Below are 22,157 nucleotides of genomic sequence, written 5' to 3' on the forward strand. Positions count from 1 at the left end.
ATAGGAGTGATACGCACGTGCGAGCTGTCATTATCATTGTTGACGTCGTGAGCTCCCATTCCCGGGATGGATTCTCTATCCCCAGGATCTTCTTCAGTGACAACAGTTTGCTTCTCTGCTTCAAAACCTGTATATCCCTGGGGCCTGAAATATAAAGTCAGGAGCCCCTGGCCTTGCACCTAAGGCCCTTCAAGCTGTTGCCACAGTCCCCGTCCTCGGCTGCATCTCCTGCTTTTCCCCACCCATCAAATGCCTCCCAGATGCAGAAAACTTATCTTTGACACCCCCCCTGGCTTGGCACGTATGAGCTCCTCACCCTTTTACTCTTGAGTTTTCCACTCAGGGAAACTGACGTAGGCAGGAGGTCCTAAGATGTAATCAAGCATCTCAGAGAAGTCATAGGAGCCCCTGAGTAGAGACAGGGTTTGAAAGAACTGTGGGAGTTCTTGAACCTTTGTCCTGGGTTGTATCCATGATCTTGTTACTTCAGGAAGGTCTTTGAAGGGATAACTATAGACTCTGAAGTAGAGAAGGACCCATGAGGTCAAACTGTTCACAGAGGGGGAGCTGGGGAGGCTGAAACACCTCGAAGCAGGGAGCCCACGATGATCACAGACAAGGACAGTATTGCAGAGCTGAGGAGGGTTGCAGGCAGAGGAATTGAGGTTAATGAGGAGGAAGAAACGTGAGGGTCAATTTGGTAGTAAGATGAGTCTGTGGACCACCCTCCCCACTGCCTTATGGTGAACTCTTCACTTAGAGGGCAGGGCAAGGGGGCACTTCTCTTAGTGTCATGTCACTCAGTGACACCCCACGGAGTGTCATGGGTCCAGCATCAAGCTTTGCAGATATTGGATGCCTGATAAACACTGCTTGAACTCAATTTCCCCTCTTCTATTTTACCCTTTTATTTTAAGCTCAGATCTTCCTCCTCCAGATGGAGTTCTCCCATATGGTTATAGAAACTGAATCAGTGGAAAGAGAAATTCTTGGATGTTGGAATTTCAGGAACGTTTCCAGGATGCCAAGAAAAATAGCTCTGTGATGAGCCAATGGCATCATGATGGCAGATCTGGAAAATAGATCTGATTCTTTCTGAGTCGCAATCTCCTAGGATCCCAGAGACATTGAGGTCATCTGGTCTACTCCATGATGTTACAGATGGAGGAGCTGAGGCCCAGGGAGGGGAAGAACTAGTTGGTGGCAGAGATAGGACTGAAACCGAGTCCTTTGGTTGCAGCTATTAACCCCACTCTGATCAGATGCCAGGCCCCACTGCCAGGCCCTGCTAAGAGCTGTCTGACATGTGTAGCTTTGCCTTATCAGCAGAAAGAAAGATGACAATGGGCAGTCTTCGCTGGCCAAGCATCCATCAGGACCCACATAAATATTTTCCCAGCGTCTGCATGGCCAGCATCTAGTTGGCTATGTTCCAGGGGACAGTAAATAATTGGGACAACTGGTTACTTCCTGACAACTTTCTTGGGTGTGTTTTCTGCCAACTATGTTTTTGGATGGGATGCTGGGGGGACATTGATGAGGGCGGTGAGCCAAGCCCTTATTGGGCTCTCTGACAGCATTTCTGGTCGGGAAGGAAGTACCCGTGGTGTCTAGATGTCAGTGTACTTGGGGCAGAAGACTGTTTTCACGCAGTTGGATAGGCCTCTCAAATGGGAGCAGGAATTAGTTTCAGGGATTAGGGTGAACTGAGGTCAGACTTTAGGAAGAAAAAGGAGAAATCAGCTGAAGTGTGGTAAATTGGGTAAACTAGAGCCAAGGCACGTTGGGGTCTTGGCAACCAAGCTGGTGAGGAAGGCAAGGATAGTGTTAGGACTGCTATAGCTCCAGGACCTCAGAGAGACCAGTTTAGAAACCCCAAGTTCAGGAGGGAGTAGGGTGTCCAGGTTCCATTTGTTCTTTTGCTTCATCTAGGGCTTTAATGGGGGCTGGACTTGGGAATCTCAGGAAAGTATATGGGAGTTCTGAAAGTCAGTTTCTGGTGTCCTGACTTCAGTCAGCAATTTGAGGAAATGGGAATAGAGGTGAGGGAAGGAAATATCTAGAAGAGTGTCAGGGCCAGGGGAGTCCCAGGACAGATAAACCTGACACCAAGCTTAGGAAAACAAGACAAATTCTATATTTCACTCATTGGTGGGGAGAGTCATTACCCTCCCTGCATTGAACAGGATGGACTTAGTGATGGAGCAGGCCTGGTACGCAGTGGGAAGGCTCTTGGTGCCAGCACTTGGTCAGGGTGACAGAAACCAGACTGGCACTGTTGCAAAGGTCCGACATTCCTGTTGCTGAAGGAAAAGCTCAGTGTCTCTAATGGGTGCAAAGGCATAGAATCCAGTATGGCTGCAAGGACCTCTTGGTCCTAGGTTTTGCCTGAGCTTCACAATGAGATTACTGGGGCCATGTGTCCCACGAGACCTGATTTCCAGGCCCCAGCCCCACGTGACTGTCCTTGGAAACCCAGGAAGGATCACATTTGCTCAATATCTGAAGGAGGAAAGGAACAGGACTTTGGAGGCCCAATCTGACTTCCTCTGCGTGGTTCTTGATGATCAGGAGACCCTCTAATCCCCAGCATAGGCCTGCCACCCAGGCATTTGACAAAACTTTTTTGAACCAGCTTTTGTTCTAAACTTATACACTCTCTAGGAATGGAAGGTCCTAAATTCACTTCCGCCTACACTATGCTGCAAACACATTTGTCCTGATTTTGAAGGGAAATGCAAGATTGTCAACAGACTATGGGCATTGGAATCAGATGCCTTGAGTTCAGGTACAGGTTGAAGTAGCTCCGTATCCTTGGCCATTACCACCTCTGAGTCTCATTCACCTCACCTGGAAGATGAAGTGATCATTGGAAGGCTGAATGAAGTAAGGGGCGTTAGGTGCCAAGTCCAGTTCCTGGCACAAAGTAGATGCCCAGTAAAAGTGATTATTGACTTACTCAATAGTCAATTTGAAGCAATTAAGGTGTGAGTTCTGGTCTCAGATATGCCAGAGCCAGGCTGGGTGTCTTTGGGCAGTTATTTCCTCATTCTGAGCCACGGTCGTGTCACCTCTAGCATGGAGAAACTAAGGCCCATTTCACAGGGCTTTTGGGAGGTTATAATGAGATGCTTGTATAAACTCCCAGGTTCCTACTAGTTCCCAGGTTTAGAGGAAACTGCTTCATCATGAAAACCATCCAAAAAAGGAAGACCCACCCTCCACATCCTAATGGGTGTGAAGGCCACTGATTCTAGGCTAGAAGCCTCCTGCAATCCATTCTCTTCTCTCTTCGCCCCTCCCTAAAGCAGGCCTCATTGCCCCTCACCTGGATGGGTACACCTGTCTCCTTATACACCCCTCCCTTCCATCCTCTGACCTGGTCTGTGCTTCTGCTTGGTCCCCCAGCTTCTTCCCTATAGCCGCTCAATTAATTTACATTTGCATTTTCACACATCTTCAGTGGGGAAGAACTTTGGGCTCAGAGTCAGCCCATGTATATTCTGGTCCTTGTTTTGCTGCTGGCTGACCTTCCACACACTGCTTCCTTTCTCTGGGCCTCTGATTCTCTATCTTGGACGTCAAGGGCTGGACGAGATGATATCACAGGGCCTTTCAAGCCTTATGGTGTTTTAACAAAATTTGATACTCTCTAGGGTGGCCAAGAATTCTTTCCTTTTTTCCCCAACACACACACACACACACACACACACACACACACACACACACAGACTCCTGTTCACTCACATGCAGATACTCACAAATACACACTCCTTCATATACATGGACATGTGTTTTCACACACACATCCTCACATAAATAATTAAATAAATACTCCCTCATATACTCAAGGGCTCACACTTACTAATACACATTCTCAGACACATGCAGAAACTAGTGTTCTTGTTTCTCAGTTGAATCCCCAGTGCTTAAACAGAGCACCTATTAAATCCTCAAAACTCATCTAAAAATGAACAAATATTCCCATCCGTCCCCCATATTAATGCAGGGATTCACATTCCCCATACGCATATATACAAGTCCTGAGATGTGCGTGCTCAAGGGCACTGGTGCATGTTGACCTGTGTTAGACACCCAGCACACTCATTCTTACCCGCATTCCCACACCATAGGCCTCCTTCAGGGTCCCTTTCAGGAGCTCCGTTAAGGCAAACACTCTTCTCACATGTCACCCTGAAGGTTCCCTTGTTGATGTTAGTTTGGCTCTAGTGATAGAGACTCAAGGACCTTGGTCTCGGTGTCAGGGATATGCCATAGCTTTCAATATGGACTGTGCTTTGAAAAGTCAAATCAATTTATCAGATGATACCCCACTGGAACCTCAACAGACCTGAGTGGGCCCTCAAGAGCAAGGTTTATCTTCCCATGTCACTGCCAGGGAGACAGAGACTAGGAGAGGGTAGGCCATCTGTGCGAGGTCATAAAGCCAGCTAGTATGTGACTTACCCAACCAGAGCCCATACTGCCCCGTCTGGGACCCTCTCCATCCCCTCTCCTAGTGACTGTTTTAAGAGAATTATTTATTCTTCAGTTGTTTTTCCCCTCTCTAATTTATTTCTTTTTTTATCTTTTTTTTTTATCCCCTGTTTCCGCCTCCAGAGTTGGGTTTCAGCAGGGAGTGAGGGAGGCCAAGTTCACCGTCAGAAGAAAAATCTAAAAGTAACTTTCCTTGTAAACCCCAGCCAAGATTCCTGGCAAATGAAATGAGAACTTACCACACTCTCACGCACCCACCTTCACAAAGAACCAATTTAACTTGCAAAAGGAATAAATGTTAATAAAGTTAATATCTACTTCAGAGAATGAAACACCCCCAGGCACATAATTTGCCAACTAATTAAAAAATTAATCACATTGCTTTATGATTTTTTTAAAGATGTATTCATTTATTTATTTGAGAGAGAGATGGAGGGAGGGAGAGAGGGAGAAAGGGGCAGAGAGGGAGAAAGAATCTCAAGCAGACTCTGTGTGCCAAGCACGGAGCCTGCCATGGGGTTCAATCCTATGACCCTGAGACCAGACCTGAGCCAAAACCAAGAGTCAGATTGTCCAAACAGCTGCACCACCCAGGCACCCCTGTTTTATGGCTTTTAAAATTTGCATTACTTTTTGTTCCTTGGAAGGAACTGGCAAAGTGTAAACCTATGCCGATGGTCTTGGCTTCCGGACGGTTGGAGAGTTTGTGGGTTAGTCTGGACTGGTTCTTTCCCATAAAGATGGCACTGTGGGATGGCTGGGGCCCCATTTGGGGCTCTAAGGATCCAGATCTGATCCTTGCCCTGCTGATCCTTCTCTCTCTCCTCTCTCTCTCTCTCTCTCTCTCTCTTTTTTTTTTTTTTTGCTGATCCTTCTCTTTTCTGACTCCAGCAGCCCTCAAGAGAGGCAGTAAGCTTGTGTGACAAGACCACTAACTTTTTTTTTAAGACCACTAACTTTGAAGTCAGATTGACTTGTTTGAACTCTAATTCCACTCCTTAATGACTATATGACTACAGACAATTCACTTAACCTCATAGATCTCAGTTTTCTCCTCTTGTGCAAACACTATTGATACTCCTACCTTGGTGGGTTATTGTACGAATTAGAATTAGCATGCATAAGGGCCCTACACATAGTAGGTGTTCAATAAATGGTAGAAACCATCAGATTAGCCAGTCTAGCACTTGACTCCACTCTCTCTTAGATTCCTAGGCTAGGAGGAAGCTGTCTGAAGTAATGGTATAAGTATGAAAGAGGAAAGAAAGAGAGCCAGGTTCCACATCTAGTTCTACAAAGGATTTGGGAAGCCCTTGCCTCTCTCTGGGTCTCTGTCATCCCATCTGGATATCCCTAAGGGGTTTCCAGTCTTGTGAATTGTGTGTTTGCCAAGGTTTAAGATTGAATCTTCTCTTCCTAGTCCTCCTTCTGAGTCACATAGGGAACATAGATCAGATACACAATAGCTGGTTAAAGTTACCTTAGCTGATTAATGTTGCCCATTACCCTGGTCAACCAGGCCCAGAGAAATGGTGGAAGCAAACTCAGATGTATTCAAGTCCAGCTGTGTGCAAGGGATATCGTGTGTCATGTCCTATAACTATTACATTGAACAAGTGAGAGTCATGGGATATACCCAAGAAATGACTTTCACCAACCCTTCTGTAGGATGAATCTCCTCCATCCCCTCTGATGAAAACTTGAACTTGATCCATGACTCCTATTTTCTTTTGGGTAATAAGAAGTTTCCCATGTATTTTAACTTACAAAACATCATTTCTGCTCAATAATTAACATATCTCATCCAGTGTGCTACTATTACTACTATTCACCACAATAGTAGTAATAAACTTCAAACTTCATTTAAAAGAAATGCTTTTCTCATCACCCACTTGGGCCTGGAACTGCTGCTGGCCAGTCTCCTGCAGTGAGAAAGAAGTCAGTTTCTTCTTTCTAGTTCTACCTGGGACATCACTTCTCTCCTTCGTCTTGCTAACCATTGTGGATTTTTGATCTCTCCACTGTCAAGGATAGAAGGAGAGAGACAAGGAAGGGAGGACAGGAAAGTTCTTATTGACTAGTACATATGTGAAGAATCAGGGTCAATGTTCTCTGGGCCTGGCAGGCGTTTAACCTTGCTTATTTTCTCATGAGGCATTTTTGTGGGTTCTTTGGAGAAAATCCACCTCCCTCCCCCATACAGCCGATGCCTTGATGTGGGTAAATGCATTTCTATTCCAGCTGGCTGATGGTGACTCCTTGCCAGCCCCTAGGCCTCTGCCAGCACCATTGGCCTCTTTCCGCAAAGGTGTCTCTCTACAGGGCCTTTGGACAGGGTCTAGGGTGGTCCAGACCTTCTCCCTCTCATGTGGTCCAGATCAGGTTCAGAGAAACAGCTTTGTATCCTCTGCTTGATGAACTGAGAATGCAGGTTGCCACAGCATAACTACCCTTAACTCTGCTGTTAGAAAGCTGGTCAGCCAGCCTCTTGCCCTTCACACTTAGCAGTGGGAGTCAGATTCCAGTCCACTGTATCCCCCCAATATAGAAAAACACAACCTCTCCAACAATCACCCCATTGAAACCACTTTTCCCAGGCTTAAGTTAAGGGAAGGAGTGGACAAAGATGCGCAATGTACTTACAGCCCTTTCCAGAAATCTCCTATCTAATCCCTGGCTCCATTCTTGGCCTCTCCCATCTTTTTTTTTTTTTTTTTTTTTGTATGTGCTAGAGGTGGGTGGTCAGCAAAGAACCACAAAAGCAGTTTTCAACACCACCTCTTGCAGCCCTTGCGTGGTGGTCTTGCATTTCACTTCACTTGGGGATGTGTTATCCATTATCTTGGGGCCTCACATGAAGGCTGAACTAAGATTCTCTTTCCACTTAAAAAAAAAAAACAAAAACTTTGAGGTAGATATTGCTATCTCCATATAACGGTTGAGAAAACAGGTTCAGAGAGGCTGAGAGACTATATACCTAGTTGGGATTGAAAACCGGGCTAATCAGATCCCAGAGCCTGAGTTCTTTCCACTGTACTATGAAGACTGGGTCTTTACCTCTGCAGGAGGTGGGGGACAGCATAATGTGTGCCAGCCCATCAGACAGACAGCAAGAATGTGAGGAAGGGCATTAGCATCAAAGTCCAGGGTGGCTGTCAGCTTCTTTTTTTTTTTTTTTTTTAAGATTTTTTTTTTACTTATTTGACAGAGAAAGAGAGAGAGAGAATGAACACAAGCAGGGGAACCAGCAGGCAGATGCAGAGGGAGAAGCAGGGAGCCTGATGTCGAGCTCGATCCCACGACCCTGAGATCATGACCTGAGCTGAAACCAGGAGTCTGGTGTTTAACTGACTGAGCCACCCAGGCGCCCCTGTCATCTACTTCTTCATCTTGAGACACATTCTCACCCACAAACTCATCTGATGGGAAGTCGTCCAGGACAAAAGCTTCCCTGATGCCCAAGGAATTGCTTTGGAAGATGCTAGCAAATAGGCTCTCTTGTGCTTTGCCCTAATATCGATTCCTTCTTCCTGACTTCTCTCCAAAGCTCTTATTTTATTTATCATCTATCTATCTATCTATCTATCTATCTATCTATCTATCTATCTATCATCTTTCTGTCTTCTGATGATTACGTTGGAGAGAAACCCCCTATTAACATGACCTCTATCATCACCAACACCACATATTTGAAAAGTGTTCAGTAATTTTTTTTTTTTTAGTGTTCAGTAATTTTAGCATCTGCCTCCAGCTTGCTCATCTCTGTGTTTGCCACAGTTTTTTGTTACCCAGTAGAGGCTCATTCAATTAATTTTTCGGCTGAGCACAGTTTATGTGAGAGTGTGCTGGGTGTTGAGGAAAGAGGATGAGAAGGGAAGGAAGTGTGTACCCGACATGGGCTGTCACATTAACCAACGATGGCTCAGCTCCGAGTGCTGACCCCCTGGGAGACCCCGATGAGTCAGCCTCTGTCAGCTTCAATTTTCTCATCTGACCGATGGGGATAAAGCTCTCCGTCCTGTCAGCCTCACCGGGAGTGTAAGATGAACCTCAGACAACATCATAGACGTGAAAAGCAATGAAAAAGTATCAAACGTGTGGGTTTGGTCTGTGAAAACAAAACTGACTCAGCCTGATGGGCCAGACTCCGCAGACAGTGGACTGGGAGGACCCAGAGAACCACCCTGGCCTGTGTGAGTCGCAAAAGAGGCCTCTACTTTCTGGAATAAATTATCCACAAGGCAGAGGCGTCAGGGCTGTCTGCTCCCTGTCTGGCCTCCTTGGCCATCTCACTTTATGAGACATAAATCCCCAAGATTCACTGGTCATTTTTAATCTTCATCAGTGTTTACTTTTTGGTTCTGTACCCCTTTTTTTCTACCTTTGAGGCTGCTTGCTATTTTATAGGGTTATGAGCCAGGAGGGCAGGATGCAGCTACAAATCTCACGGCTCTCCCCACTGAGATAGCGAACAGGGAGTGAGTGGCGGGGCTCCGAAGCACAGACACCCCAAGAAGCCCGAGCCAGGCTGGAGGACTGCCTGGGGTGCCTGTCCTGGGAAGTGGGACCTGGGGTTCACTGTCCTGGTGTGCCCAGGCCTCAGATGAGAGGGAATGATAGACCGAGGAGCATGCTCGTGTGGGAGGACCCTCAGCATGGTGGTGGACTCGTGTCCATCACATCCAGCTGGGTGATGTTAACTAAAAGCTGCTGAATGTCCCTTAGCCTCGTGTCCCTCTCCTTTAAAATAGGAATGGCAATAACTGTTCACAAAGTGACCGTGTGGACCAACTAAGATGACCTCGGCCTGTGCATCTGGCATACTGCCTGGTCCACATGAAGCATCCAGCACTCAAGAATTCTGTCCTTTCTTCAGTGGTCCATGATGTGAGGCAGTGGGTTATTTGATCTTTCTCTAGACCCACTTTATTTATTTTTTTTAAATAATAAATTTATTTTTTATTGGTGTTCAATTTGCCAACATACAGAATAACACCCAGTGCTCATCCCATCAAGTGCCCCCCTCAGTGCCCGTCACCCATTCACCCCCACCCCCCACCCTCCTCCCCTTCCACCACCCCTAGTTCGGTTCACAGAGTTAGGAGTCTTTATGTTCTGTCTCCCTTTCTGGTATTTCCCACGCATTTCTTCTCCCTTCCCTTGTATTCCCTTTCACTATTATTTATATTACCCAAATGAATGAGAACATATAATGTTTGTCCTTCTCCAATTGACTTACTTCACTCAGCATAATACCCTCCAGTTCCATCCACGTCGAAGCAAATGGTGGGTATTTGTCGTTTCTAATGGCTGAGTAATATTCCATTGTATACATAAACCACATCTTCTTTATCCATTCATCTTTGGATGGACACCGAGGCCCCTTCCACAGTTTGGCTATTTTGGACATTGCTGCTAGAAACATCGGGGTGCAGGTGTCCCGACGTTTCATTGCATCTGTATCTTTGGGGTAAATACCCAACAGTGCAATTGCTGGGTCTAGGGCAGGTCTATTTTTAACTCTTTGAGGAACCTCCACACAGTTTTCCAGAGTGGCTGCACCAGTTCACATTTCCACCAACAGTGTAAGAGGGTTCCCTTTTCTCCGCATCCTCTCCAACATTTGTGGTTTCCTGCCTTGTTAATTTTCCCCAGTCTCACTGGTGTGAGGTGGGATCTCATTGTGGTTTTGATTTGTATTTCCCTGATGGCAAGTGATGCAGAGCATTTTCTCTTGTGCGTGTTGGCCATGTCTGTGTCTTCCCCTGTGAGATTTCTGTTCATGTCTTTTTCCCATTTCATGATTGGATTGTTTGTTTCTTTGCTGTTGAGTTGAATAAGTTCTTTATAGATCTTGGATACTAGCCCTTTATCTGATATGTCATTTGCAAATATCTTCTCCCATTCTGTAGGTTGTCTTTTAGTTTTGTTGACTGTATCCTTTGCTGTGCAAACCTTCTTATCTTGATGAATCTAGACCCACTTTATTTTTTTTATTTTAATTATTTATTTATTTATTTATTTATTTATGATAGTCACACACAGAGAGAGAGAGAGAGAGAGAGAGAGAGCAGAGACATAGGCAGAGGGAGAAGCAGGCTCCATGCACCAGGATCCCGACGTGGGATTCGACCCCGGGTCTCCAGGATCACGCCCTGGGCCGAAGGCAGGCGCCAAACCGCTGCGCCACCCAGGGATCCCACTTTAATGTGAGCTCTTTGCAGGCAAGGACTCGGTCTGGTTTGGTGGCCTCGTGATCCACAGCACCTCGGATAATGCCTGGTAGGCTCTCCGTGTATCTCTGCTCAGTAAGTGTTGCCTGAGGGATGAAGGAAACCCAGTTCTCTGTATGATTCCTGTGGGTACAGAGCAGTTTCCGCACAAGAGAATTTTGCCACAGAGACACACAGACGTAGAGAACAAAAGGAGTTTAGAACAACCTGCAGCTTGATGTTCTTACTGTTGAGAAGCCCATAGGTTCAGGGAGGAGAAGAGATTAGCCCAGGACACACCAGAAGCTTTGGGCTGAACTGGGGCTGGCACCCAGGCCTTCGGATTCCCCAGCCCGGGTTCTTGGTAGTCCGCTATGCTGCTTGGCGGCTTTTGAAAGTAGGAGAGAAGGGAGAGGCTGAGAACAAGGAAAAGCAAGCTTAAGGAAAGGAAGAGCCAGGAGAGGGCAGCCCGGGTGGCTCAGCGGCTTAGCGCTGCCTTCAGCCCAGGTTGTGATCCTGGAGACCCACGATCGAGTCCCACGTTGGGCTCCTTGCATGGAGCCTGCTTCTCCCTCTGCCTGTCTCTCTCTCTCTCTCTCTCTCTCTCTGTGTGTGTCTCTCATGAATAAATAAATAAAATCTTGTTTAAAAAAGAAGGAAAAGGAAGAGCTAAGAGAAAGAAAACATTCCTGCTCCAACCCTGAAAGAGAGAGAGAGAGGGAGAGAGAAGCTCAGGGCTGGGACGGACAAGGAATCAAAGCCCAAACACCACGTCAAGGGCCGACAGCCTGATGCTTCCTCAGCACACTGAGAGCGCTCCCCTCACTCTGGCTCAGCACGCCCTTGACCTTTGCCCTCGAGGGTCACAGGACGGAGTCTTACTGTTGGGTGGGGGGGGGGGGCTGCAACTTCCAGTAGCGACCCACCCAGTGCCTATCTCAGCCTGGCCGGCAGGTGCTGTGGGTTTCCGCACGGCCTGCGCAGGAGCCACCCTTGCTGCCATCGCTCCGGCTACTGTGAACCGCGGCTGCCACATGCGGTAACGTTGTTCGAGGGCTTACCGCCAGGCACAGCCTAAGTAGCTTGCGTGCACCAGCTTGCACCAGCTCCGGCCTCCGACTGCCCCCGCTTTACAAGGAGGACAGTGAGGTTCAGTCACCTGTTACAGCCATCCCCTCAGCAGAGGAGGGAACCAGCCATAAAAGGCCGGCGACCTTGCTGAGATTAAAAGCCTGCCACCTCCTGTCTTCATGTCTCTCCTGCTGTCTAAAGATGGCACTTTGCGGGCAGCCCGGGTGGCTCAGCGGTTTAGCACCACCTGCAGCCCAGAGTGGGATCCTGGAGACCCAGGATCGAGTACCATGTCAGGCTCCCTGCATGGAGCCTGCTTCTCCCTCTGCCTATGTCTCTGCTTCTCTCTCTCTTTCTGTTTCTCTCATGAATAAATGTCAATAATCTTAAAAAAAAAAAAGAAAGAAAGAAAGAAAAGATGGCACTCTGCTTTCACTGAATCTGCACGGATTCTTCTACTTTATTCAGATGCGCTTTGACCACGCTGCCCACTCGTCCAGGTCATCAAATATCCTAAATAAATATTGTCCTGTGCTAGGGGCTGGCAGTTCAGATGTGAGTAAAGGTGCAGTCTGATGGGGAGTCTGACATTTAAATGGAACCTTAAAGAATGTGCTTTAGATTGATGTGCGAAGCAAGCACCCAGAGAACAGGATTTTTTTTAAGATTTTATTTATTCATAGAGACACAGAGAGAGAGAAAGAGGCAGAGACAACAGACAGAGGGAGAAGCAGGCTCCATGCAGAGAGCCGACAACAGGATTTCTAGAGGAGGAGACACCTGAGCTGGCCCTGAGCACCAGAAGCGGGAAGGGACGTTCCAGCTGGGGAACAGCTAGGGCAGGCCGAGGTGTGCTGGCTCCATATGGGATACTGGGGGAAGCAGTGGGGTTTACCATGGAGAGGGCCAGACGGGAGACTGGAATGACGTGGCCAGTGGTAGAAGGCTGGAAGGCCAGGCTAAGCATGGGGGCTTTACCTTGAGGCGCCAGTCTATGCAAGGCTTCCAGAACAAGAGACTTTCCTGTTTCCCAGGTGGACTGGCACTTAGTAGGTGCTTTGTAAAACCAGGTGACTGGTTGACTAAAGCATCTGTCAAGACTTCGCCACAGCCCCCGGACAGTGTATTGATTGGAGTCATTCCTATTGAAGGCCCAGCCCTGCCACAGCAGAGAAAATTCCCTTTCTGCCCTCAATTTCCTCCAAGCTGGGACTTAGCTGCTTCTGGCCACAGATGGTGCCCCTGGCTCCGGGATGTGTTGGGCCAAGAATTTCTGCCAGCCCCTTGGGCTTCTTATGAAATCTGAGATTCGGGCCAGGCCCCAGTTTCCTGACACATGCCTAAATCACTTCCACTGCTCTGAAGCCTCCCCCGCCTCCCCTCCACTCACCACAGCCAGAGGGGTCTGCAGCCAGGCTGGGAGGGATCAGACCTCCAGAACTCCCAACCCCAGGAGACCCGGGGCTGGGACCAGGCCTGCAGGAGGCCGGGGGCGTACCCTCCTCCCTGGGAGAAGAGCTCCCCAAATGTATGGCCATGAGCAGCTTTAATAACTCTGGGGCCAACTCGTGGACATAAACTCTCAGTTTTATTTTGCTATTTATAGTTACTTGTAAAATAAATAACACATTTGATTGGAGGTTGTTAAATTGGTTCTCACTGCCTTGCCAAGGGCCTGGGAAGCCCTCTAGGGTGTGACTCTGGGCATTCTGTGAAGAAGCTTGAGGGCTCTTCCTTCCACCCTGGGCCTGCAACACTTTCCATATGCCTGTGCTCACACCTAAGGCCTGGGACTCCCTCCCACAGCCCCACTCAGGGCTGGCTAAGGCCTTTGTCCCAGAGCCTCTGGGTGCAGGTAGGAGATACTCTAGCATCTTCCATCATCTTAGAATCAGTATTCCAGAATCTAAATATTTTTTAATCCTAATCTGTTAAAATCCAGGAATTTAGAGGCTGTCAATTGTGAGAAACATGGAATTCTAAGCTATCTGGAACTACTAAAACATTAAAATGTTAAAGTCCTAAAATGTATAAAATATTGAAAGATAATTTATTAAGAACTTAGGAGCTCAGCTTGGGTCTAGGCCTCTGTCTACCACTGAGGTTTAGACAAAGTTGGACCTGTCTAGCTAATTCGTGTGTGTGTGTGTGTGTGTGTGTGTGTATATGTGTGTGTGTGTGAGAGAGAGAGGAGTAAGGGGTGACCAAGGAATGTCCAGTAGTAATCAGACACACCTGGCAGGAGAGCAGGGCAGGGCGATCCATCTCCTTTCTTGGTTGTCCTTTATGTTTCCATTGACTAAAGGCCCAGTGAGAGGCCGGGAAGGTCCGCTTCCAGTAGACCACAGGAGATACTGTGCCACAGTATCAGGAATCTGGGGCATATGGAGGCAGGAACAGTGAAAATCTGAAAACATTAGAAATCAGTTCCAATGATGCAACTGCATTTATTTCCCGGAGAGAGAAATTCAAGCTATACTTAGAATTCTGGGCTCTTGTGGCTTTAGAATTGAAACCTCCAAGGAGTCCAGAATTTCAGTCTCCCAGATATTTAGACTAGAATCTGGAATATTAAAGATACAGATTATTAGAGCCTTAGAATCCTAAAATTCTAGCATAGCATAGCTCAAAGGGGCCTAAGAACACATCTAATTCGATTTCTTCCATAGTGGAATAAATTGCAGCTCCGGGGAGAGTCTAAAGAAGACCCACTGGAGGCCGGTGCAACTCGTGTTGAGTATCACAGCATCCAGTGCCTGAGCCAGGCATAGTGACGTGAGCAAGGAGAAAGCAGAAGCACGTGGTTACCATGAACCATAGATGTATAAACAAGATCTCCAGGTAAGCTTCTCTGGGCAGCAAGTCCTAAAACAGAGATGCCGAGTGTGCTCTTACTCTACATTAAGGAAACAAAGATCTCCAGAAGGAAAGTGATTTGTCTAGTTTGGAACAATCAGTTAGCAACAGATCAGATCTGGACACAGATTTGTGTGTATGTGTGTTTTTTTTTTTTCCCACTTGCAGCCAGTTATTTCCCTTCCACTGGTCTCTGGGACTGAGGTCACTGATTTCAGTCCTTTGACAGCTTTATGGAAAGCAGTTAGTATATCACTGAGTGATTTAGTAAATGGGAATATAAAGAACAATGGAGAAAGGACATGAATTGCATGATGGGGCTGTAGACAAAATTCAATGGTTAATCCAGGGCAAGGGGATGCCTGGGTGGCTCAGTGGTTGAGCGTCTGCCTTTGGCTCAGGGCATGATCCTGGAGTCCTGGGATCGAGTCCCACATCGGGCTCCCTGCATGGAGCCTTCTTCTCCTCTCTGCCTGTGTCTCTGCCTTTCTCTCTGTGTCTCTCATGAATAAATAAATAAATAAAATCTTAAAAAAAAAAAATCCAGGGCAAGGCCGTGGGGTTTAGCCTTCTATAGCCCATTCTGTCTTTCTGTCACAGACCAAGTCCTGTCCTTGATGGGCTGAACCTGGGCCTTGGTCACAAAGCGGAGCCTCAGACCAACCGTTGACTTTGGCCAAATACTGAGCTTTGACTGCAATAGCAAAATAAGATAAAGCCCTTAGTGAGAAAGAACATAGGCCACGTTTTGTGCTGAGCAGAATACAGAGAACACAGAATACAGAGCAGAATCTACTGAGCTAGACCTGATGTAGAGAAAAGACGGAGGGCGGAGGGCTCTCGAGTTTCCCAGGGCAGAGCCTCCTGGTTTCATGGGTAAGGGGTTTCCAAGAAGAAGCCTCTCCCACCAAAGATATTTCAGATTTCCTGCCCCTGGGGATAAGTGACTTGCTGATGGGTGATTTAGAGCAGAAGCTTCTGTCGTAGCTCATGCAGGGCTCATGTAGAGCTCAGCCCTACTATTTTTTTGTTATCTTCCCACAGGAAGTAACCATGTGACGTTCCTCTTGGGCCTGATCCTTGTAGGCAGAGTGGTCCCTGCCCTGGTGCTATACGGCCTGATTTGGTAAGTCTGTCTCTATGGGAATCATTCGGCAGTACTCTATCAGCCAGGGTGAACTAACTTTTGAACCAAGAGCTCCCAAACCACAGTGGCTCTATGAAGTAAAAGGTAATTTCTTGCACGTTATTATTATTTTTTTTACGATAGTCACAGAGAGAGAGAGAGAGGCAGAGACATAGGCAGAGGGAGAAGCAGTCTCCATGCACCGGGAGCCCGACGTGGGATTCGATCCCGGGTCTCCAGGATCGCGCCCTGGGCCAAAGGCAGGCGCCAAACCGCTGTGCCACCCAGGGATCCCTCTTGCACGTTATTGACAAATGTGGGGAGGATGCTCTGTTCCATGTAGACATTTTGAACCCAAATGGCTTCCACTGTGTGCCTTTGGCATCTTCCAGATTGGTGGTTCTCAACCAAGGATGATTTCATCCCTCAAGAGACACTTGGAAGTATCTGAGGACTTTTGGTCATCACGCTGGGGAGTAGGATGCTATTGGCATCTAGTAGGTAGAGACCAGAGGTGCCTCTAAATATCCTACAAAACACAGGACAGCCCCCAAAACAGAATTATCTGGCCCGAAATGCCAGTGGTGGTGAGTATGAAAAAGCATGTTCTAGGGCCTTCTTGGGGCATATGACCAACAGATGGAGAAGGAGAGGAATAGAGAATTTTAGGTGAGAAGAGTTTATTGCCTAGGGTGCAGGTAGAGTATGTGTCTGCCCACGGTCTACTGGCGAGAATGAAGTCACCTGATCACCCCAGGCAGTGACTGAGGCTGGGAACTGCAGTCTAGCTGATGTCCAGGAGAAGGAGGAAGCAGGTTTGCTGAGCATCTGTCCAGTGTCTGCCATAGGGCACGTTTGTCTCCAACTTTAACCAATAAAGGTACAATTTTAGTCTCTAGTGACAGTCGATTTCATTTCTGAAATCCTTCAGATCAACCATGGGTTCAACCAATAAAGGTACAATTTTAGTCTCTAGTGACAGTCGATTTCATTTCTGAAATCCTTCAGATCAACCATGGGTTCAGATGCTGACAAGCACAAGCTGCCTGAACCCTTTGGTCCTCTGGTTCCTAACCCACACCATGGAGGTCATGAAATTGACCTCACGGGAGTTGTCACGAGGGTTCCTCCTGCTTTGTCTTCACCTGCATCCTGAGCTGTGACCCTTCCTTCTTCCACTTGGAAGCAAGTTTCGAATGTACCCAACTCCAGAAAATGAAATTTCATCCCGATCACAGCACTCAGTTCTCCAGGAGGGAGCTTGCAAGAAGTAGTTTCCATATCCAGGGTTACTAATGGCAGAGTTCCAAGAAATCCCCCAGTTTCTAAGAAATTTCCTTTGAAAATGAAAATGCCTGCAGGAAAAAACCTTGACTGGGAGGTGGGACACTTGATTCCTCATTTCAGTTCCGCCCCCCTTTCTGCATAGTCTTGGACATATTCCCTCTCCTGGCTTTCGTGTCTTCGTTATGAAGCGAGCCAGGTGACTTTCCTCCAGGCTGTAATGTTTAACGTGAGCTTATCTGTTGCCTCGTATTTCCCTGTCCTAGTCCTCCTCCCCCACCAAGCTGACCACTTTCTTGGCATCAGTACCCACTTGTAGAACGGGATCTTGTTTATAAAGGAAGGGCACAGCAGAACTGGGTAGCTTAATGACCATCTCCCCTCCTCGGGAGCCCAGTTGGCAGAGGGAAGTCCTCGGGAGGTTGTCATAAACAACCGGGCTCATAGCCTCACTTCCTCAGAAGGAAGTCTCTGTGGTGATTGATGTGACCCATTTGGACAAAGTTGGGAGTCCAGAAGAATGCTCTCTGGCAGATTTGTCAAATTTCACATTCACCCCAGCCCTGCTGGGAGCCAGGGTCTCAGACATCCATGCGGGGCATGCTGAAGAATCCCAAAGAAGAGGCAGAGAATTTCAGGTCAGGTGAGAAGTGAGAGGTCAGTCTGTGGGTGAGTAGAGTACAGACTCAAGGTAAGGTTCACAGAGAACACTTAACTAGAGTTTCTTATGCAATCCTTAAAAAGTTTTTTTCTTCCTTCTTCATCTCTCTCAGAATGTCCAGAAGAGGACTTCAGCCTACAGCAGGCATCATTAAAACCTATTTTCATTGCCATGACATGTACATGATTGGAATATTTAAATTGTCTTTGGAAAGCCAAATAATTATGTGTTACAAAGAATACAAAGTGGAAAAGCATCAAACATAAAAGAGTTGTCTATTGTCCCTACTCAGCAACGCTGAAAGCTGGAAGGAGGAGCGAAAGAGGGAAGAAGAATGTGGGAGGAGAGCCTGGGACAAAATTCTGCTGACTTCAAGATCTGGCTGACCCAGCTCTTGATTCCCCCAAGAGAAATGTCATTAAAGACTCGTTGACTTAGCTCAATATATAGCCTGAAGCTTTCTGGGCCCTTGGCCGCCCCTATCCTTTGAAGCACCCCATCCCTCAAGTTTGCACAAGAAGTTAGGTCAGAAGAGGGGGAAATTTGTCATAACCACCGTGGGAAGTGCAATGTTCAGAGAAAGGCTACTCCTTGCACTCTACTTCTCCCCTAACTTAATTGAGAGACCCTAGAGACTGGGAATGTCTATGGGAAGAGGGGACTGGAGGTTCACTCCCTGGTTCGATGCCTGCTGAGGTCCTGATGTGGAAGCCCATGCCAGACCCGCTGTCAGAGTACAGCAGAGCTTAGAGAGAAAGCTCAAGGGGAGCTTCACATCTACCTGGAGTTTGAAGGTGCCCGTGAACTCAAAAGATTGACACTTGCTTCTTCTTCAACAGAAGTATATTTATTTGAAGTATAATCGACCTACTGCACATAGCTAAAGTGTGCAGTTTCACAAATGTTGACATATGAACACTCACACACATGAAGCCATCACTACAATGAAGACAGTGAATGGATCCATTATCCCCAAATTTCCTTTGTAAAAATTTGTCCCTTGGCAAATTACTCCCCCCCCTCATTTCACAGTCTCTTCAGACAACCATTAATCTGCTTTCTGTTACCGTAGAATTAGTTTGTATTTTCTTTTTTCTTTCTTTCTTTTTTTGTTTTTAGTTTGTATTTTCTAGAGTTTTAGTTAAGTTGAGTCATCTAGTAGGCACTCTTTTGTGTCTGGCTTCTCTCACTCAACATAAATACGTTGAGATTCATCCATGTGGTCTCGTGTCTCTCTGGTTCATTCTGTTTTACCGCCAGACAGCTTTCCACTAAATGTGTACGCAACAATTTATACCTCCATTTACCAGCTGACGGACTTTGGGGTTGCTTCCAGCTTTCAGCTATTACAAAGAGAGCTGTGATGTCCGTTTGTGCACAAGTCTTCATATGGACATATGCTTTCATATGTTTTCGGTGGAACGGTTAGATCGTACGGTAGCCTTACATTTTAAGAAACTGTCAAACTGTTTCTGAAGTGTTTCTGCCACTTTCCCTTCTCACCAGCAATGTGTGAGAATTCCCTTTTCTCCGCGTCCTTGCCAACATTCAGCATGATCAGTCTTTTTAATTATAGCCGTTTTCATAGATGTGAAGTAGAGCCACACCGAGGTTTTTATTTTGCTAATGTCTATTCACCATCTCTATATCGTCTTTGGTGAACTGTCTTTTCAAATATTTTGTCCATTTTTTTTATTGGATTGCTTGTTTTCTTTTTATTGAGTTTTGACAGTTCTTTATAGATTTTGGATTTAAGTCTTTTTTAAATATTTATTTATTTATTATTTATGATAGACATAGAGAGAGAGAGAGGCAGAGACACAGGAGGAGGGAGAAGCAGGCTCCATGCCGGGAGTCCGACACGGGACTCGATCCCGGGACTCCAGGATCACGCCCTGGGCCAAAGGCAGGCGCTAAACCACTGAGCCACCCAAGGATCCCCTGGATTTAAGTCTTTATCAAATATATGCTCTGCAAATACTGTCACCTAGTCTATTGCTGGTCTGTTCACTCCCTTAAGAGTCTTCTTCTGAGGTGCAGAAATTTGAAGTTTTGCAAAAGTCTAATTGATTAGAGTTTCCTTTTATGAGTTGTACTTTGATGTTGAATCTAAAAAACTTTGCCTAACCTAAAGTCCAAAGATTTTTCTCCTACATTTTCTTCTGAGAAGTGTGATAGCTTTATGATTTGTATTTTGGCCTATAACACATTTTGAAATAATTTTTCATATATGGTATGAATTATGGATTGAACCCCCCCTTTTTGCTCATGCAAATCTAATTGTTCCAACAGCATTGTTGAAAAGACTCTTCTTTCTCCACTGAATTGCCTTTGATCTTTGTCAAAAAAATCAATTGTCCATAAATGTGTGGGTCAGTTTCTGGACTCTGATCTTATGTTGTTTTTTACAGTTTGTTTCTGTTTGTTTGTTTGTTTGTTTGTTTCAGACAGGAGGGTAAGTCTAGTGCCTGTAATTTTATCTTGGGCCAAAATGGAAATCTGGCACTTGCTTCTCACCGTAGATTTCTGATGTCTGAAGCTTGGCAGAGCAACCCACTTCTGAAGGGAGTGGTACTCTCATGAAGTTTTTCTGGGAAAAAGAAAATGCTCTGCTATGTGTCCACATCACCGACTTACCGTTAGCCTTTGGAGAGTGTAGAAGAAGACCTCCATGTTTCTCTGGGCTCCATTATAATGAGGAACAGAAATTACAAGAGAAGGTAGGAGCTCATTCGGACCAGGTAAGATGACGTCCAGACAGAGAAAGTTGGGAGTAGAGATTGCTCATTGTACAAAGGGACACATGGCTGCTCTTCTCTGTGAGGTCCTCAGTGATGAGAGAGGCTGGCAGGAGACCAGCCTTGCCCTCCAAGAACAGCTCACTCCACGGGCCACACTAATAGGAAACCAGCCCGAACCCAGAAGCTACCAGAGCAGAGGCAAGCAGATCAAGCCATTGTGAGGACAGGCCTGCTTTCCACCAGTGACAAGCAGCCACTTATTTATGGTGACCTCTGCTAGCCCTTTTGTTCTCCCTCTCCCCTCCTCATGAGGGGCACAAGGCCCAGAAAAGAAAAAAGGAGGGGTAAAAGGTAAGATCAAGCCCCCCTCAAACTAGTTACAAGTGTGGCCAACTCTGAAGGGAGGAGAAGAAACGAGAGTGAACCTGGGTGTGACATCGAAGTCATGAATCGGGCTGAGCTTGGAGTAGTTGCTGCTGGTGGGGAAGCCGTGGGATCCCCTGGGGACACTGTTAGCAGACTCAGAGACTGGCCTGGGAGCTCTGGGGGGAGTAACTTGATCTGTGTTTATACCCTCGATGAACTGACGCTCAACCGGTTACCTCCGATCTGCCAACAGTAGCTACCAAATACCGAGGCAGACGGTGTGCCAGGCACTGTATGCACATTATTTCATTTGCTCTGCACGACCTATGAGATAGTTACTGTTTTATTTCCTCTACTTTGCACAGGAGGTACACAGAGGCACCATCAACTCGCCTAAATACAGAGCCCAGAAATTTCGGATCTGAGATGCTGATTGTAGCGATTTCACTCATCACTCCCATCTAGGGAAAACCCATTCTGCTTGCCTTCACTGCTCTCACTCATGATGCTTTCCACACATTTTGCCTATGTTCGGGGTTTCGTCCATTTCCCCAGGCCATTTTGTCAACCCATCTCCTAGTGCCACCAGAACAGCTCACCTGCTGCCATGGAGGTGGATGAAGAAAGGGGCACTGTGGGCAAATATTAATTGTCAGCAGGTGAAATGTTGATCGCGGCTCACGGAACCATGTCCAGGTGAGAGGCGTCCAGCAGGTGCACTTTATGATGCTAAGGTGCCTTGGACAAGCCACTTAACCTCTCGGTGCTTTACTCTCCTTATGTAGAATGGGGGGTAGCAATTGTCTTAGCCTGTTCAGGCTTCTCTAATGCAATAGCGCAGGCTTGATGGCCTGTACACAGCGGACACAGCTGCTCACAGCTGAGGCTGGAAGTCTGAGATCAGGGTGCCAGCCCTGCTGGGTGAGGACCCCCTTCTGGGTGGGACCTTTTGCTGTATCCTCACGTGGCAGAGGACTCTAGGGTTCCCTTTGGAGCTCCCTTTATAAAAGCACCAATGTCATGTAGGAGGGCTCCACCCTTAAGACCTAGTCACTTCCCAAAGGTCCCACCAACTAATCCCATCACCTTCGGGGGTTAGTATTTCCACGTATGGATTTTGGGGGCACATGAATATTCAGACTGCAGAGGGCTGTTGTGAGGTTGTGAGGTTGCAGGTGTTATATAAACCCTCCATGAGTACCTGGCACATGGTGTACTCTATCATGAGTGTGCTGTATCCCTGTCCAGCCTCTATTACTTGGTAGGTCCCCTTCTGCTCCTGAACAATGAGTCTGAATGAACCCAAATATAAGCATTTCTTTTTTCTCTGTCTCCTCCCTTGT

At 46.8% G+C, this 22,157-nt stretch overlaps 1 long non-coding RNA gene across 5 annotated transcripts in view; it reads left to right on the forward strand.

Annotated features, from left to right (window-relative positions):
• Positions 1 to 19,457, forward strand: part of LOC121481210 — a 32,338-nt gene extending 12,881 nt beyond the window's left edge. For 3 of the 5 annotated variants that reach the window (XR_005985222.1, XR_005985223.1, XR_005985225.1), the window contains 3 exons: positions 14,450 to 14,621; positions 15,681 to 15,762; positions 17,820 to 19,457. This is a non-coding gene — a long non-coding RNA (uncharacterized LOC121481210). The remainder of the gene's footprint in view (positions 1 to 14,449; positions 14,622 to 15,680; positions 15,763 to 17,819) is intronic. The other 2 variants (XR_005985224.1, XR_005985226.1) reach the window with 1 other exon arrangement.
• The last annotated feature ends 2,700 nt before the right edge of the window (positions 19,458 to 22,157 follow it).

Source organism: Vulpes lagopus, chromosome 23 (genome assembly GCF_018345385.1).
Source record: "Vulpes lagopus strain Blue_001 chromosome 23, ASM1834538v1, whole genome shotgun sequence".
NCBI lineage: Eukaryota > Metazoa > Chordata > Mammalia > Carnivora > Canidae > Vulpes > Vulpes lagopus.